This window comes from Callithrix jacchus, chromosome 4 (genome assembly GCF_049354715.1).
Source record: "Callithrix jacchus isolate 240 chromosome 4, calJac240_pri, whole genome shotgun sequence".
Classification (NCBI taxonomy): Eukaryota; Metazoa; Chordata; class Mammalia; order Primates; family Cebidae; genus Callithrix; species Callithrix jacchus.
The window spans coordinates 76,516,860-76,536,110 of NC_133505.1; the positions used below are offsets into that span (position 1 = coordinate 76,516,860).

At 34.3% G+C, this 19,251-nt stretch overlaps 1 protein-coding gene across 1 annotated transcript in view; it reads left to right on the forward strand.

The window, feature by feature from the left end:
* The window catches only part of LOC144582162 (uncharacterized), a 31,454-nt gene that overhangs the window by 1,133 nt on the left and 11,070 nt on the right, over positions 1 to 19,251 (forward strand). The gene's annotated exons all lie outside the window — the stretch shown is intronic.

The window sequence follows — 19,251 nt, forward strand, 5'->3', positions numbered from 1 at the left end:
ATTGTGAACTTTATTTCTATAATAAAGTCATACAAGCTGTCTTCAGTGGAGGCGAGATGAAATACCGGAAAAGAATATAGATATAGATAACATATATGGAGGATATCTCTATCCATCTGCCACCCATCTATCAGAAAAGAACTGAGTAAAGCACTGGCTATAAACGACTGTAGGTTTTGATCACAGGACCTTACAAGTAGTAATAGGCACACTGGTTATTTATTTGATTTGAATAGGATGGCTCATTTGTTATTGTTCATATGAAGTTTATAAACTTCACAGTTGTTTAGTGAAAGTGGACTGCACCATGACAAAAAACAGTATTTGGCAACACATATTTGCATATTTTAAAATAAAATTACACTTAATTTGTACTTCAAATAGTTATGTCAGTTTATTTCTTCAGGTAATAAACTGTGCACTTAAAAATTTTGTACACATGCTGCATGCTCCTTTTTTATAAATTATTTTGATGACCAAATTGATTTTTTAAAGAATGATCTCTACAATGAACTGAAAGGAGGGAAAGAGAGAGATCTCAAACAAGAAAAAAATGGCTATATTACCTCCTTGCTTTCATGATTGAAACTCACCACGTCTTACCACATGAGAACATGACCCCTGAAATGAAGTTTTGTTAACAGATCCAGGTTCTGGATTGACCTTGAGCAAATCTCTTAATGAATAACTCTGTTATAAGAGAACAATATGCCTGGCTCTACCTCCCTCCTTGGAGTGCTGTGAGATCCAACCAAGATAGTGTTTGTCAGGCACTTTGCTTTCTGTAAGATACTGTGCCAAATGCAAAATCGTCTTAGATGTGTTATTCTCTGCTTATTAATAGAACATTAATATTTCCTCAGCCGCACATTTTTTCAATCTGAAATATATTTTTGAGCACATCAGTTTTCTCTCAAAATAGATCTGAATGAAACTCCTGACTGCTCATTCTAGATCAAAGCAGTACTTTTAGAGTTTATTTCTTTCTCTTTTTTAATGGAAATGATGTTAGAAGAGATGAGAAGAATACTGAGGAAAGAATTCTGGATGGAAAACGTTTAAAAAATTGTATTCACTACTGATTACTCCTGGTATATTTCTCAAAAACAAGATGGATCATAATGTCCAATTTAATACTCTGCTCATAATGTTTAAAAATTTATGCAAGTTTCAATGTATATGCCTAAGTAAATTTATCCTATGTCTGCTAATAGTTTTAGATGGAAGTAGTAAATGACTTGGTCAAAGTTATACCCATAAATCAAGTACTGAATTTAAAATTTTGGAGGTGAATTTATTAAAGATTCACTTATGGCTTTTTTACTTAGTTGTCAAAGAGGAAAATAAATGGGTATTTTTAGATTCTATGTGTCATATTATAATTTGTTTACTTTTCTCAAAATATACAGCTAGTACAGAAGTTTAATTATTACTTCAAACAAATGTACATATGGTGACACTAGCATGTAAGATTTGCTGAATTTAGTTGAACCAGCAGTTTTAATTTTCAGCTAATTAACTACATATTTCATTTTGTGAGTGAAAATTGTAGAAGAATTTATTAATATTAATTCAATATACATGACTTTTTAAGTATATTCAAGTCAAAACCAGTGTTTGGTAATTTCCTGATAATCAACAAGTCCGCGCCTATTTATTACATGGAAATCAATACAGTGATTGTCTGGGTAATATTTGTGATTCCACTGTGGTGATGTTTCATTCACTAAGTAATATTTTCAGTGTTTCATTAGTGATTTCCTCATCAGTTGTCTAAAATGGAACGAAAGAACTGAAGCTATTTTAGAGAGCTATCAGTTTTAGCACATTTTTAAATGTTTATTAGGGAACCTGACTTTGGGGTTAGTTTTAGCATTTGTAAAGATAATTTTTAAAAATACATAGACATCTTTTATAAGTTCCCTCACATGATCTGTGGTAATACAACTAACAACAACATTATTTTCTCTCTGTATCTTTACATTTAATTTGCTATCATCTTTTTTTTTTTTTTTTTTTTTTTTTGAGACAGAGTCTCGCTTTGTCGCCAGGTGCCAGCCAGGCTAGAGTGCAGTGGCGCGATCTCGGCTCACTGCAACCTCTGCCTCCCAGATTTAAGCAATTCTTCTGCCTCAGCCTCCCGGGTAGCTGGGACTGCAAATGTATCATCTTAAGATTGCTTCATCACTGAGTATAACAAATACCTGGATTTATATCTTCTCGATTCTGAGAGTTGAAATGCTTCTGAATTTCTTGTCTTGGAAAATCAAAGTTCCACATGACTTCTCAACAAGTAACAGTCTAATTCATTCATCTGAAAATGATGTTATCAGGAATAATGAAATAATATCTATATAGATAGAGTAGAAAAACAATTAACTCTATTTTTCTTCCTATTTCTTGGGAAGAAAGCATTTAAAAATGTGCTAAATTTTCTTTCTATTTTATGGATGAGGAAAAAATGTCTTTGTGAACTACAACATCAGATCCCTTTAACTCGCCTTTTACAAACTTATATTTTGTTGATTTCTTGAACCCAACCATGTAGTTTCCTTATTGTGTAATGTATTTATGGCAGGAAACTTTTATATGCATATGGAATAACAGATAATTTTGGAAAACATTGGTGAGAGGCACACTAGACTCCCTTCTCCATTTTATCTTGGGTCACAGTCGCTCAGGAAAATTTCTTTTAGAATTAAGTGTTAGGAGAAATTTTTTTTTTCTGAAATGAAATCTTTGTAGCTTTTCTTTCTTATTTCGAATACCAGGAAGCTTGGATGTATATTTACAGCTTAATTTAGCCATGTATGGCCTGCTTTACTGTAATTTTTTTTTCTTTTTTAAATTTTAATTTTTTGTAAGTACATAGTAAGTGTATGTATTTATGAGATACATGAGATCTTTTGATGAAGGGATACTTGTGTAATAATCACTCAGAGTAAATGGAGCATCTATCACCTCAAGCATTTATCCTTTCTTTTGTGTTACAATCCAGTTATACTCTTTACGTTATTTTAAAATGTACAATAAATTATTGTTAACTATAGTCTCCCTATTGTGCTATCAAATACTAGATCCACTCTAATTTTTTAATAAGCACAATCTTTAACTTGTCATGGTTTATTACTATTCATCTGCACATTATTGGCTTATATATTTGTATGTATGCATTTTATTTAATCTCTGTAAAATAATTTCTGAAACTAGATGAAATATAAATAAATAAAATATTCTGAGCCTCACATAAATTCTTGAGTATGAAGAGTTGAACGTAACCAGAACATGTAGTGAGGACAATATGAAGGATATTGATGATATTTCCTTCACAGAGGAATAGTATTCTAATTCACCAGGTATAATATCTCTAAACCTGTTCCAGAGAGGCAAGAATAAAAATAGATGTACTAGAATGGGAAATTTTATTACATTTATTTATTTTTTTCTTTTCTTTTTTTTTTTTAGACAGGGTCTCATTGTGTTGCCCATGTGAGAGTACAGTGGCATGATCATATCTCACTGCAACCTCAGACTCCTGGGATCAAGTGAATCTCCTGCCTCAGCTTCCCTACTTGTTGGGACTACAGACGCACTCTACCATGTCCTGCTAATTTTAATTTAATTTGTAGAGATGGAAGACTTGCTATGTTGTCCAGGCTGATCTTGAACTCCTGGCCTCAAAGGATCCTCCCACCTTGGTCTCCCAAAGTGCTGGGATTATAAGTGTGGGCCACCATGTTTTGCCCTAAGTTTATTTTTCAAAGTTAAACTTATTTTTAAAAGACATCTCCTCAGGGACATATTGTCTTAGCACTGTTGTAGAAATTCATCATATTCATTTTTTTTGTTTCATAAGCTAGATTTGAATTAACTAGAACCAGTAAGTTAAAAATATCATTTTAAAACAAAATGGTTTATGCAAAATAGATGGTAGTATCCCTCTTTCAAGTCAGAAGGTCAGCATGTAGGAGACCCTCCGTGGAGTTAGAAAGATTTCAGTCATAAGGGATAGAAAACTCAACCTGGCCTAAATATAAAAGCAAAAGTATATTAGTGCATATAATTAAAACTCTACAACCTTGATAAAGTAAAAGTAAAGGTACAGCTAGCTGACAAATGTGGGTGATGAAAGAAGGGGGCCAAAGAAGAAGGCCTGGTAGGGACATCATGCCACGTAGAGAGATGCCAAAAAACTGTATTGGACAAAATATGGTTTTATCCAACTTTATTAGATAACATTTACTGGACAAGAAACAAAAATGTAAGCAGCACTTCTGCGTTACAACCAACAAAACTGAAAATGATAATGTAAGTATCAAAATTGCAGAGGTGTTGAAAGAAGGACTAATGTAAGACCTCATTTTACATAGGTCATTTTATATAGCTGAGGGCCAGGTAGATAAATAAAAAATAAATAACAAATATAGAAGTATACTAGTTATTTCATTATTTAAAATTCATGTTTTATTCAAACAAAAAGTTTATGGTTTTTTTTCTACAGGCAGAAACTATAAGCAGAAACTAAAGGGCTTTCCTTTGGCGGGGGGTTGTTGTAATTATGTGTGAGGAGGGTTGAGGTCTTGTTTTTTTTTTTTAAACTGTAAGGGTGGTTTTGATGAAAATTGTCAACATTACAGAAAAAAAGTCTTAGCAGAATGTATTTAAAAATAAACGTAGAGTATTCATATATATTGGGAAATCACAGTTGTATTTAGTGTAGGATAAAATGAAATTTAGGACCCAAGTGAGAATATATATATGGTTTTTAAAAGCAAATATAATGTATATATAGTGAAATTATTCTGCGCTCTTCACAAAAAATTCATAATACAGTAGATTGTCTTATTTTTGTGCTCAGGAACAACCGTGCCTTCTCTGGACCCCAGAGATTATGGGGCAGATTGAGTATGGGAGAGTGCTTATTAAATGCCTGTTTGTTTTTTGATGAAGTAATTGTATCATTTGAAACTGTTTGACTCAGCACACAGGAAAACTCAATAGAAAATGTGCTCAATTGTGAGCTTCATAGTTTGAGGAATGAATGAAAATTACAGAGAAGATTCCATGGAAAGTTACAAAAGGAATTAGAAATCTGGAACACAGCCGATTTGGAAGAATAAACATTTTGAGCTTTTGGGGCTCCAAATTTTCAGATATAATTCATTGTTAATTTTCTGTGCAAGTAAAGGAGGATAGCAGGCCCACTGTGAAATGCTCCATGGGGGTCTATTAAAATATTTCATCTTGGATAAGAGGCAAATCAACCCACAAGACTGGCATACTACATTGTGAGAATTCATAGGCCAGGAAAAATATCATTACCAGAAGCCATGGAGGAAGAAAAGGGGTGTGTGTGTGTGTGCCTGTGTGTATGTGTAAGAGAGAGAGAGCAAGAAAGAGAAAGAGACCAGCCTGAATAAATGTTACAATCACTGACAATTGATAATAAAATTATCAAATGGACGTAAAAGGCAAGTCCAGAATAATTTAAAAATCATGATAGAACCGAAAATCTACTATCAGAGTGTAATGCTTAATCCTAATTTGGAGATGATATTGTAGAAACTACCTGAACTCAAACCAAAGCGTCTTCATGTAGATGGCATCTTTCCAAGGTTTTCTAAAAATAAATACAGCAACAATAAACATTTATTTTTCATTAATGCTTTTTCACTTGGAAAGTACCTTCACATACATAATGTCATTAGATCCTTATAACTTTTCCTCAAGATAATGAGGCGGCAGCTTAGCTTAGTATTTCAATTCAAAGGCACATTTGAATTCTGCTACATAAATGGGACTCAACCAAGCCATTAAATCCTCTGGGCCTTTAAATAAGGATGATAACAATTATGGATGTTGAATCTATCTCTCACTACACGTTCTGAGGGTGGAAGCAGCTAATTTCTGTGAACATGCTGTGCAGACCCTTATGTGAGTTGCCAATGTTCTTATTAGCATGGGTTCTATTCCCATTTTATAGGTAATGAAAAGGAGATGCTGAGATGAGGAGATAACTAACCCAGTTAGATAAGATGGGTCCATGGCCCCAGATCCCCAGGTCTAATTACTCCTGGTGCTCATTGCACTACTTTGATCTGAACTTTAAACTGTGATCAGTAAATACAAAAGTAGAATTGTCTGGTAGTTTCCTCAATTTCTTTTTTGGATTGAAGAGTTAGAGTAGTTGATTACCAGGGTCCTTTTAGGTGTAAATTCTACAATAGTCAAAAACTTGCTTCCCCAGCTTGCCCTGGGGTCTCTATTGCCCTCCAGGGGATGAAGATAACCAAATGGTGGTTAGAGTTCTATGTAGAAAACAGAGAGAAATTTTCCTGGCTCCTGAGGGAAAAGATGAGGTAGAGAACCAGGAAGATGATGTGAGATTGGGAACTATAAAGAATGAAATATTTCATAAAGATTCCCTGAATGTGAGGATAGAAGAGACATAGAGAGAGGACTTCTAAGGTACAAGTGCAAATTTTCAAAAGTAAAATCTTCTAAACAGATAAATGGCCTTGTCTGTAGTTTTTGTAGTGGAGAGGTATGGGTGGCTATTTGTTTGGTTTTGTTTCAATGGATTCAAGTAGAGGAAAGGAAAATATAAAGTGAATATGAAAATATAAGCCTCTCCCTTACTTCCTCTAGAATAAAGAAAAAAAATCCTTCTCAGAAAAAATATTAGGTGTTTGGATCTATATCTAGATGACATATAGAATAGAATGAAAACAAAGAGCAAAAAAACCCCACACAACTTCATTATATTCAAGCCTGTGAGTTGGAGAAACAGAAAGACAAATTCCAATTTGTTGAGATTACTGCCGAAAAGTAGAATGATGTATAAAGAACCCCACATCATGTGTTTACTGCTATAAAAGCTAGTTGTTTGATGAAGTTAAGTATATCTATCATTACAAATTTTGCCCTTAATGCATTATCCCACAAACATTATGTTTAATTCATATAGTGGTGTAGTAATTAATTCATTTATAGGTGTAATAAATTATGATCTGTTAAGGTTATATCCTATATATTTTATAAGTAGAATAAAATCTTGAAAGATCAAGACCTAAACATTAATTTGTATACTTTTCTGTATTTTTTGAAATATTTCCAATAATTTGTTAGAATTAAAATCCTTTTAAAAGCTCTTGAAAAGGTATATAATTAATAAGCTCTCACTCCTCCATTGCTACCTTAATTATTATACAGTTTATAAATAAGAAACAAGTGAATGCATTATATGAATTATATTATTTTATCATTGTGATAAAATAATTTATTTTCATGCCAAGGGACAACAGGGAATTAATGTAAAGAGACAAAATGAAATTTTAGTGTAACATGTCTAACATCTAAATTATAGTTTTTTTGGTCAGCTGTTTATCTTTCTTTGAAGGATATGAAAAATCTTAATTATTAGTTTATTCTAGGAAGAATATTGAAGGACTAGTAAATAATATAATAGCAAGTAGTCCCAACTTTTGAAGACAGAAATTTTCCCTTTTGAGGACTTTAGAGTAAAGTAGAGAAGATAAGTGATATATATATGGCACTCTCTGAGTGGTATAATTTAGAACAAAATTCTCAACCAGAAAGATTTTGCCCCAGAGAACATTCAGTAATGGCTGGAGGACATTTATGGTTGCCACCTTCCCTGAAAGAAGGAGGGTACTACTGGCATCTGGTGGGTAGAGAGGCCAGAGATGCTGTTGTACATCCTGCAAAGTTCAGGACAGCCCTCCAATGCAAAGAATTATCTACTCTAAAATATCAATAGGACACAAGTGGGAAAACCTTGCTTTAAATGCCTATTTATTTATGGAGAAATGAAATAGTACCAGCAACTTCAAAACATTTTTTAAAAAGCAACAAGCCTTATTTATATGGTTTCTTAGAAAAGCAATGGAAAATATAAATTTTAGTACCCTTTCCTCAAAGTAGAACTATTTCTAGTACATGTTTTATAAATAAGATAATATTAGAAATTAAAAGTGGTTTACAGTGTTTGAGAAAATAAAGTTGGAACAGTAAAACTCAGACAATGCATGTGCTTCTTCAAGTTAGCGAAGACTGGCTTTAAAAAAAAAATTCCTCAAAGGAATATTTTAGCTAGTTATTTGAAACTGTTGGGAATGTGAATCCAATGATCTGCCAAGAGCATATATTAATAGTGACTGCTATTCTCCCAAGAAATAAATGAAAACACAAAATGCACTTATTACAATGTTTTCTGTGTCCTTCAGAATGTCGAGTTATTAGAAAGGCAGTTCTGGGACACGATGCACATACACAGGGCAAAGTCCTTCTTCCCACCATCCCAGTGTGAAACTTGCAGTCTCCAAGGAAAATTCTGGGGTAGGAAAACAACAGAAAGGTGGGCAGTGGTTTGTATTGTGTTAACCCCAAAACCGTGAAGCATTTTTCAGGGCATTTAACAATACGCTTTCTGTTGGTTAGTGTATGAATTTCAGTGAAGGTCATTGCATCTTTTTTTTCCTCCCTAGAAAGGGCATTAACGGCTGGGCGCCGTGGCTCATGCCTGTAATACCAGCACTTTGGGAGGCCGAGGTGGGTGGATCACGAGCTCAAGAGATCGAGACCATCCTGGTCAACATGGTGAAACCCCGTCTCTACTAAAAATACAAAAAATTAGCTGGGCATGGTGGCGCGTGCCTGTAATCCCAGCTACTCGGGAGGCTGAGGCAGGAGAATTGCCTGAACCCAGGAGGCGGAGGTTGCGGTGAGCCGAGATTGTGCCATTGCACTTCAGCCTGGGTAACAAGATCGAAACTCTGTCTCAAAAAAAAAAAAAAAGGGGGGGGGCATTAACATGATTGCTTATAAATAAGAATGAAGACTGTTAACTAATGTACACCCATGTGTTTATATTACTCCTTTACTACTCTTTCCCTCAAAAAATAGAGTAAGTTTTCATGAAGATGAAAAGGCATAACATGATTGTATTTTGTTTTGGTTTTTAATTAGACATGCTTAAGGAGCCACAAAAGTGTCTTTGGCAGGTTAGATGAAGACATACTGGGGACCAAGTTACTTTTTACTGTCAGAGGCTTTTCTTTTTAGTATATGGTAGAGTTGATTCTATTCAGTTAATCAGAAAGGCATAAATCTCCTTCTGTAAATACTTACATATGTTTTAGTTGGTACAGGGATCAGGAGGGAAAGAGGATTACAGATTACATTGTAAATGTTATATACTTGTTTATAATTGTATAGTTATTTTGTTAATAATTTCCATCTAGTCATAAAAATGACATCTGTTCACTACTTAAAATTTTGAAAATTCAGGAAAATATACAAAAAAATCTACAGACACCACCACTCGCAGCCCAGGTCAACTTCATTCTAACCCTTCCGTAAAATAGGACTCGCTATAAGGTTGATTCTACCTCCTGGCTCTACCAATTGTGATCATTTACACATTCCATCAAACTTCTTCCAAATCAAGTTTTATAATGGCTGCAGCATGTGTTTTAAATGGCTTCACCAAACTCAGTTCTATAAGTGGTTCTGTTTTTTCTCTCCTCTGTAGCACCTAGAGATTTAGAATGCTCACAAGCCAATGAGTTCTGATGCAAACATTGATAATAAAGGCTATGGTTTATGCAAATTTTCCTCTCTGGGCATTTGCCATTGCTCTGTCCCTTTCCTTCATACTCACAAAATGCACTGTAATGTGAGTAAGAGTAACATTACAGAGGTAACCTTGACTCCACCCCAATTTATTAAATAATGTTTAAAGTTTGGTGCCTTTACTATCAGTAGTAAAAAATTTCTTGTGACACACCTCACAATTGATTTATTATTATGTGACATCTTAGATGACTAATACTAAATTCAACTAAATGCAGTTGTCATCTAGCAATGAATGTCCCTGACATCAAATATTCTCTAATTATTTCCTTCTGATAACTGGCTAAAAGTAGAACTATTGAATTGAAGGACATTAATTCTTGATATAGATTCCTAAACTTGCTTTCTAGAAAAGTTGTTCCAATTTTTGTTCCAATTTTGTTCCAACGCTCACATTCAACAATAGTGAGCGTTGGAATTAAGTTTCGCTAATTTGGTAAGTAAAAAAATATATAGTCTTTAAAACAAAGTTATTTGAAATTGAGTAATTTAATCTTTCTCCTCATGTTTAGTTTTCTTGTTTCTTTACCTTTCCCTCCTTCCTCCCTTCTTATGTTTCTCCCTCATTCTCTCCCTCCATCGCTCTTTCCCGTTCTTTCTTCTTCTATGAAATAGCTATTCATATTCTTTGTCAATTTTTCTAATTAGGTTTTAAAATTTACGTAAGCTCTTTATATATTAGCTATATTAAACTTTTTCTCATAAAGTGGTGTCAATTATTTTCCTCAGTGGTGTGCTTTTAAAGCTATATTTATTTTTTCCTGATGACAGTTTTTATTTCTGTTTTCAATAATCTTTCTTGTTGTAGGGAAGATTCTAATTATAATCTCCATAGTAAAATGTATACTATTGGGGTGCATTTATTTTAATGCCTTTGTAATTACAAACCACTTTCCCGTCCTGAGACTTGATAAATACCCACATTTTTTGCTAGGAGTGAATGTGTGTACTTTCAGGGTTTGCGTGTGTGTGTGTGTGTGTGTGTGTGTGTGTGCTTGCTTGTTTGAGACATGGTCTTACTCTGCTGCCCAGGCTGGAGTGTAGTGGCATGATCATGGCTCACTGCAGGCTTGATCTCTCCTGTGTTCAAGGGATCCTCCCACCTTAGCCTCTGGAGTAGCTAGGACTACAGGCACATGCCGCCAAACCTGGCTAATGTTTTGTATTTTTTGTAGATACAAGTTCTCTATGCAGCCCAGTATGGTCTAGAACTCCAGAGCTCAACCATCTTCCTGCCTTGGTCTCTCAAAGTGCTGGGAATACAGGCATGAGCCACCATGCCCAGCCTCAATTTTCAACACATACAGTATTTGCCTTTGAACACACTCTATAAAGTTTGATAAGGAAATAGTCCTATTTTCATTATTTTAAAACAAGTTCATAATTTTACCTTGGATTTTTCTCTCCCATATAGCTATTTAGGAAGGCATTTGGTAATTTTCAATGTGTTAGACTTTTTGATTGCTTAAACTTTAAAAAATATATAGTTTGATTGCATTATAGTCGGAGAATGCAGCTCCGTATAATTTCTAATTTGGGAACTTTTAAATGTTTTCTTTGTGGCAGTATTGGTTAAATTTTTATAAAAAGTAATATATTATCTTGAAAATGATATACATATATATTTTTTAGTTCTTAGAATAGACATTAGTATATCTGTAGATTCATCCTTACAGATTATAAATTTTAACCAAATATCTGTTTATCCATGGCTAAGAGAGATGTGTCCATGTCACCCATAAGAAGGTACTTTCCTTTTACATTTCTAATATCCCTGATTTATGTATGTTAATATTATACTAATTAGCTTATAAAGTTCAATAACTATTATATTTTCCTTGTGAAACATATTTGTATTAATATGTAATGACCCTCTTGGTTACCATTAATAGATTTCTGTCTCTGTGTCTTTTCTGAAATTAATATTTTCTGTTTTCTTTTGTGAATGTCTGGTGTAGATTTGCCCATTCTTTTATTTTTAACTTGTGCATATCATTTTGTTTTAGAGTGTTTTAAAAAAGCCACTCTAAAACATTTTTCAACCATCATATAGTTCAATGTTTTTAAACTGGAACTGAAGTATTTTTAATTATTCACAGTTATTATTATAACTAAAACATTTACTCATATTTCTTTTCTTTGGGCTTGTGATTTTTCTCATGTTTTCTTAGTTATATTGCATATGGCTTAGATCATTATGTTCTAAGTTGTATTAAAGATTACCTTTACGTTTTTCAAAATTGTACTTTAAGTTGTATTTTCTAATGATTAGGATTGTTTAAAAAAAAAAAGATTTTGGCTCCTTTCAGACAAAATGAGGAAGTTAGCTATTTCCTTCTCTGCTTTGTTTTTCTTCACTTCTGTGTTTCTCTTAATTTACAGTTTTAGACCCAGATACTTGCCATTAAATTAATTACTTTCTATGTTTCCCTTCTGTTTCATAACCATATTAGCAATAGTTATTGAGATTTACCTTTCTGTTTACTAGTTTTGATGACTTCCTCTCCTTGAGGTCTTCATTAGGATTCATCTCTTGGTTGACAGAAATACATCTTTAACATTGTCAAAAACTATACTTGGATAGTTTATTTTCCAAGCTCTCACAAACCCAGGAATATCATTTCTCTTTCCTTCATAACTGAGGGTCAAATTCTCTAAAAACACAATTCTTCAAACTTTTACCCTCACAATTTTTCCCCTAAAACATGTTGCTGTGTTGTTTTCTATAATTTTGTTTGAGGAGAATAAAGTATTATAAATAGCATGTGTTTCAATTTTATTAGAAATTATTAACTTTTTTCTTTCCTAAATGCATAAAATAAGTTTTTTAAAAAAATAATTAACTTCAAGAGAAGAAGGAGGATCATGACAGACAAGAGGCAAGACTAGATTGCAGCTCTTACTCAGATGGACAGAGCAGCATGTGGAGTCTCACATCATGAACTTCTGCTCCAGAACAACTGCAGGAATAAATCAGGAAAGCCGAAGAGAATCCACAGACCCTCTAAAGGAAGCAGATTGCTCCTGAAGAACCCTGGAGACATCCCAAATACTGTCCTGGTATCCACAGCGGAGAGACCCAAAGATGGTTCACATCACAAGACTCTGTGCAGACAACCCCTAGTACCAGTCCAGAGCCTGGTAGACCTGTTGGGTGGCTAGATCCAGAAGTGAGGTAACAATCACTACAGCTCAGCTCTCAGGAAGCCACATCCAAAGGAAAAGGGGAAAAGCTCTACATCAAGGGAACAGCCCTTGGACAAAAGAATCTGAAAAACAGCCTTGAGCCCTAGACCTTCCCTCTGACAGAGGTTACCCAAATGAGAAGAAACCAGAAAACCAACTCTGGTAATATGATAGACAAGGTTCCTTAACACCTCCCAAAATTACAGTGGCTCACCAGCAATGGATCCAAACCAAGAAGAAATTCCTGATTTACCTGAAAAAGAATTCAGAAAGTCAGTTATTAAGCTAATCAAGGAGGCACTAAAGAAAGGCAAAGCCAGATTTAAGGAAATTTAAAAAATGATACAAGAAGTGAGAGAAATTTTTAATAAAATAGCATAAATGAAAAACAATCGGCTGGGCACGGGGGCTCAAGCCTGTAATCCCAGCACTTTGGGAGGCCGAGGTGGGTGGATCACCAGGTCAAGAGATCGAGACCATCCTGGTCAACATGGTGAAACCCCGTCTCTACTAAAAATAGAAAAAATTAGCTGGGCATGGTGGCACATGCCTGTAATCCCAGCTACTCGGGAGGCTGAGGCAGGAGAATTGCCTGAACCCAGGAGGCGGAGGTTGCGGTGAGCCGAGATCGCGCCATTGCACTCCAGCCTGGGTAACGGGAGCAAAACTCCGTCTCAAAAATAAATAAATAAATAAATAAAAAACAATAAAAACTTGGGAAACAATGGACACACTGAAGTGCAAATGTTCTGGAAAGTCTCAGCAATAGAATCGAACAAGCAGAAGAAAGAACTTGAGAGCTCAAAGAAAAGGCTTTCAAAATAACCCAATCCAACAAAGACAAAGAAAAAAGAATAAGAAAACATGAACAAACCCTCCAAGAAGTCTGGGATATATTAAATGACCAAACCTAAGAATGATTGGCATTCCTAAGGAAGAAGAGAAATCTAAAAGTCTGGAAAATCTATTTGGGGGGATAATCGAGGAAAACTTCTCTGGCCTTGCTAGAGACCTAGACATCCAAATACAAGAAGCTCAAACAAGACCTGGGAAATTCATCATGAAAAGATCATCATCTAGGCACATTGTTATCAGGTTATCTAAGTTAAGATGAAAGAAAGAATCTTAAGAGCTGTAAGGCAAAAGCACCAAGTAACCTATAAAGGAAAGCCTGTCAGATTAACAGAAGATTTCTCAGCAGAAACCTTACAAGCTAGCAGGAATTGGGGCTCTATCTTCAACCTCCTTAAACAAAACAATTATCAGCTAAGAATTTTATATCCAGTGAAACTCAGCTTCATAAATGAACAAAAGATACAGTCTTTTTCAGACAAACAAATGCTGAGAGAATTTGCCACTACCAAGCCAGCACTGTAAGAGCTGCTAAAAGGAGCACTAAATCTTGAACCAAATCCTGGAAACACATCAAAACAGAACCTCTTTAAAGCATAACTCTTGCAGGACCTATGAAAAAATAGAATAAAAAATCAAAACAAAAAACCAAGGCATAGAGGCAACAATTAGCAAAAGGAATGGAATGGTGCCTCACATCTCAATACTAACTTTGAATATAAATGGCCTAAAAACTCTGCTTAAAAAATACAGAATTGCATAATGAATAATAGTTCACCAACCATCTATCTGCTGTCTTCAAGAGACTCACTTAACACATAAGGACTCACATAAACTTAAGGTAAAGGGGTGGAAAGAGACATTTCATACAAATGGATAGGAACACGAGCAGGAGTAGCTATTCTTGTATCAGATGAAACAAATTTTAAAGTAACAGCAGTTAAAAAGACAAAAAGAGGCATTATATAATGACAAAACGACTTGTCTAATAGGAAAATATCACAATCCTAAATATATTATGCACCTAACACTGGAGCTCCCAAATTTATAAAACAAGAACTCAATCCCTTTTACAATAGCTGCAAACATACTTAGGAATATACCTAATCAAGGAGGCGAAAGACCTCTACAAGGAAAACTACAAAACACTGCTAAAAGAAATAATAAATGACACAAACAAATGGAAATACATCTCATCCTTATGGATGGTTAGAAATGATATTGTGAAAATGATCATACTCCAAAAGTAATTTAGACATTTAATGAAATTCCCATCAAAATACCCCATCATTCTTCACAGAACTAGAAAAAACAATTTTAAAATTCATATGGAACCAAAAATGAGCCTGCATAGCCAAAGCAAGACTAAGCAAAAAGAATAAATCTGGAGGCATCACATTTCCTGATTTCAAACTATACTATAAGGCTATAGTCAACAAAACAGCATGGTTCTGGTATTAAAATAGGCACATAGACCAATGGAACAGAATAGAGAACCCAGAAATAAAACCAACTTCTTATAGCCAACTGATCTTTGACAAATCAAACAAAACATAAAATAGGGAAAGAACACCCTTTTCAACAAATGGTACTGGGATAATTGGCAAGCTACCTATAAGAGAATGAAACTGGATCCTCATCTCTCACTTTATACAAAAATCAATTCGAGATGGATTAAGGGCATAAATATAGGATGTGAAACTCTAAAATTTTTAGAAGATAACATTGGAAAAACCCTTCTAGACATTGGCATAGGCAAGGATTTTATGACCAACAATCCAAAAGCAAATGCAACAAAAACAAAGATAAATAGCTGGGACTGAATTAAACTAAAAAGCTTTTGCACAGCAAAAGGAGCAGTTGGCAGAGTAAATAGACAACCCACAAAGTGGGAGAAAATATTCACAATCTATACATCTGACGAAAGACTCATATCCAGAATCTATAACAAATTCAAACAAATCACCAAGAAAAAAACAAACAATATTATCAAAAAGTGGGGTAAGGACATGAATAGACAGTTCTCAAAAGAAGATATATAAATGGCCAAAAAACATAGGAAAAAGTGCTCAACATCACTAATTATCAGGGAAATGCAAATCAAAACCACAATGCGATAGCACCTTACTCGTGCAAGGATGGCCACAATCAAAAAATCAAAAAGCAATAGATGTTGATGTGGATGTGGTGAACAAGGAGCACTTCTACACTGATAGGAATGTAAACTACTACAACCACTATGGAAAATAGTGAGGAGATTCCTTAAGTAACTAAAAGTAGATCTACCATTTAATCCAGAAATCTGCTGTGTATCTACCCAGAGGAAAAGAAGTTATTACACAAGGAAGATACTTGCACATGCATGTTTATAGCAGCACAATTCACAGTTGCAAAACTGTGGAACCAACCCAAATACCCATCAGTTCATGAGTGAATAAACTGTGTTTTATATACATGATGGAATACTAACTCAACAATAAAAAGGAATGATGGCATTCACAGCAACCTAGTTGAGATTGGAGAGTATTATTTATTTTTTTACTTTTTGAGATGGAGTCTTGCTCTGTCACCCAGGCTGGAGTACAGGGGTGCAATCTCAACTCACTGCAACCTCCACCTCCCTGGCTGAAGCAATTCTCCTGCCTCAGCCTCCCAAGTAGCTGGGATTACAGGTGCACACCACCACACCCAGCTATTTTTTTTTGTATTTTTAATAGAGACAGGGTTTCCCCATGTTGGCCAGACTGGTCTAGAACTCCTGACCTCAGGTAATCCACCCACCTTGGACTCTCAAAGTCCTGGGATTACAGGCATGAGGCACCACCCTCAGCCTGGAGAGTATTATTCTAAGTGAAGCGACTCAGAAATGGAAAACCAAAATCATATGTTCTTACTTGTAAGTGGGAGCTAAGGTATGAGGATGCAAGGGCATAAGAATGATACAATAGACTGGAGACTCAGGGGGAAAGGGTTAGAAGGGAGCGAGGGATAAAAGACTATGCATTGGATACAATGTATACTGCTAGGGTGATGGGTGCACCAAAATTTCACAAATCACCAGTAGAGAACTTACTTATATAATGAAACACCATCTATTCCAATAACCTATGGAAATAAAAAATTTAAAAAAAATTAACTTCATTTTTTTATCATAACATAACTCAGTGTAGTTGTATTTTATTTATTTCCCATTGATTTCTGCCCTTAATATGATGAACATTTTTTATTTTACTTATCAAGTCCTTTAATGGTGTTATTCATGTAAAGTTTTGTGGATTTTTTTTCCATCTGTGACATTTTTCATTACCCAATCTATTCAAATTGCTTGTGTTTCTTTTTCTTGAGATTATCTGTAACTCTTAGATTAAGCTTTGGTTCTTCATCTTCCATGACTACCATCTTCTTTCTGAGGATTTCCATCTGTTTAATTTTACTCTGCTTTCTGGGGAAACTACTCAGGCATGTCCTTAAAATTTCTGATTTGATTTTCCATAGTGCAAATTCTAGAACATATTGCTTTTGTTGTGAATTTAATTCAACTATTGAATATTTTAACTGTTCAAAAAAGTACTTATTTATCTACTACTTTACTGAGGAACACTGGGGTTGTTATAGGACTTTTGCTATTATAAATTGCTATACTGTAAACACACATGTATAACTCCTGGTGCACTTAAGCAAGAGTATCTCTAGGGGTTCTCATCTATGAGTGGAATTTTTGAGTTTTACAAATACATTTTTAATGTACTCGTAGATCTTTTTTTAAATCACTCATGTCACTTTTACTCTTATCTCACTTTCATTTCTTTATTCTTTTTATAAATTTCTGCCCCTATTTCATAGAGAAAACACTTTCTTGCATCCTATAAAAGATGATGAACATCTTCTAAAGTAGTTAAAGCAACTTTAACAGGTGTGTTTTTAATGTAGGAGTTGAGAATTGTGTTCCTTTTCCCTTTTCTTTTCAGTTGTATCATTTTCAGTTGATTGTAGTTTTGATTCTTCTGTTTCTATTCATATTTACATAACCATATTTTTAATATTGTATGTCAGCACGTCTTAGCACCACCATTTTTCCATTGGGAGAACTGTTAGACTAATATGCCAGCTCTTAGCCTAATTAATACCATATGTTCTAATTGACAGTTCTACGGCTTATGATGAAGTCTTCTTCCTAATCCTCAATTCCTGACTTTCTGTCCAGCTGGAAAGTAATAGTACACATAAAACTAAAACTCCTGGCATTTTCCTCTTTCTGTCCAATTGTTTGATATTCCTGGAGATTGCTCTCAAATCCTGGTGTAGGTTTGGCTGGCACTCTTAGTTTCCTTTCATTGTATTTTCATCTTTTTCTTTAACTTTAAACAAATTTAGGTGAGAAGTTGGGAAAAGCTTCACAGGCACTGCTATTTGGGTTTTTCTTTAAAACCAGACACTTTGTATATATCAAAAGGATCTTTTCAAGCCAGAGAGACTTGCTTGTTGACTTGACACCATGAATTCTGGAGGGCACTTTGGAATTTTGTATCCATATTACTCAATTATATAATCAATGATGAAAATGAATAATTCAAAGACTTGATAATCACTCACATACTAGTGGTTTTTTTTTTTTTTTTTCCCAGCTTGGTGCTTCCTGCTGACCTACTTCCTTATAAAATAACACAACAATCAGCTGGTCATGCAGATCTTATTGAAACTAACAAAGACTGCCATCTGTCGTTGTGCATGATACGTTCTTCAGTATCAATCTTAGATTGCTTTGTGGTACACAATAATTTTCCAAAGCATTTCACAGTTTTATTTTATTTTAATCTTTTTCAATATCTTAGGGTCACTATAAAGAAAACTGAAATCATTTCAATTTTAAAGATGATCAACGTAAGGCAGAAAGCAAGGGCACTGTGTTATAATCAAACAGAAAGCCACTCCAAAAATTAACAGTGTAATCCAAATCACATGATTTCTGGCTGATGCTTTTCTCTCTTTCTTAGCATCTGAGCTCCATTCCCTTTTAAATCCAGTATTTATGACCATTTGTAAAGCGCATCTCCAACCAGTGCAGCTGCCTTTTAGATGTCTGCTCTCTCTGCAAAGCATACCTTTGCAAGTGTTGCTTGAAGAGTACTCAGGGGAAAGAGTTACATGTTCAGCCAACCATAACACCCTCACACTTACTGTTTTAAGAATAATCAATATTCTTGATTAAACATTTTTATTGATAAGCAAGCAGGTATTTTAATGATATTTTAGATATCTTTTTTATGATTAGAGAAGTATTACTTGTTTTCATATGGAGTAGCCTAGCTTGTTCAGAAAAATAGAAGGAGAGCTTAATGGAGACCTGTCATCTTAGAAAAAAATATGCAAAAATATTTGAATTTCTAATAGGTTTCTAAAAGTTTTGGTTGTTTTTTTTAGTAATTTATATTCGGGAGAGATACATATATCTTTAGTATTTTGTAGTATATAGATAGACTTTATAAACAAAAGAGTATTCCTTCCTATTAAGAAATAGAGATCTAGACAAATAATGGGGATAACTTTAGCCAACTTATC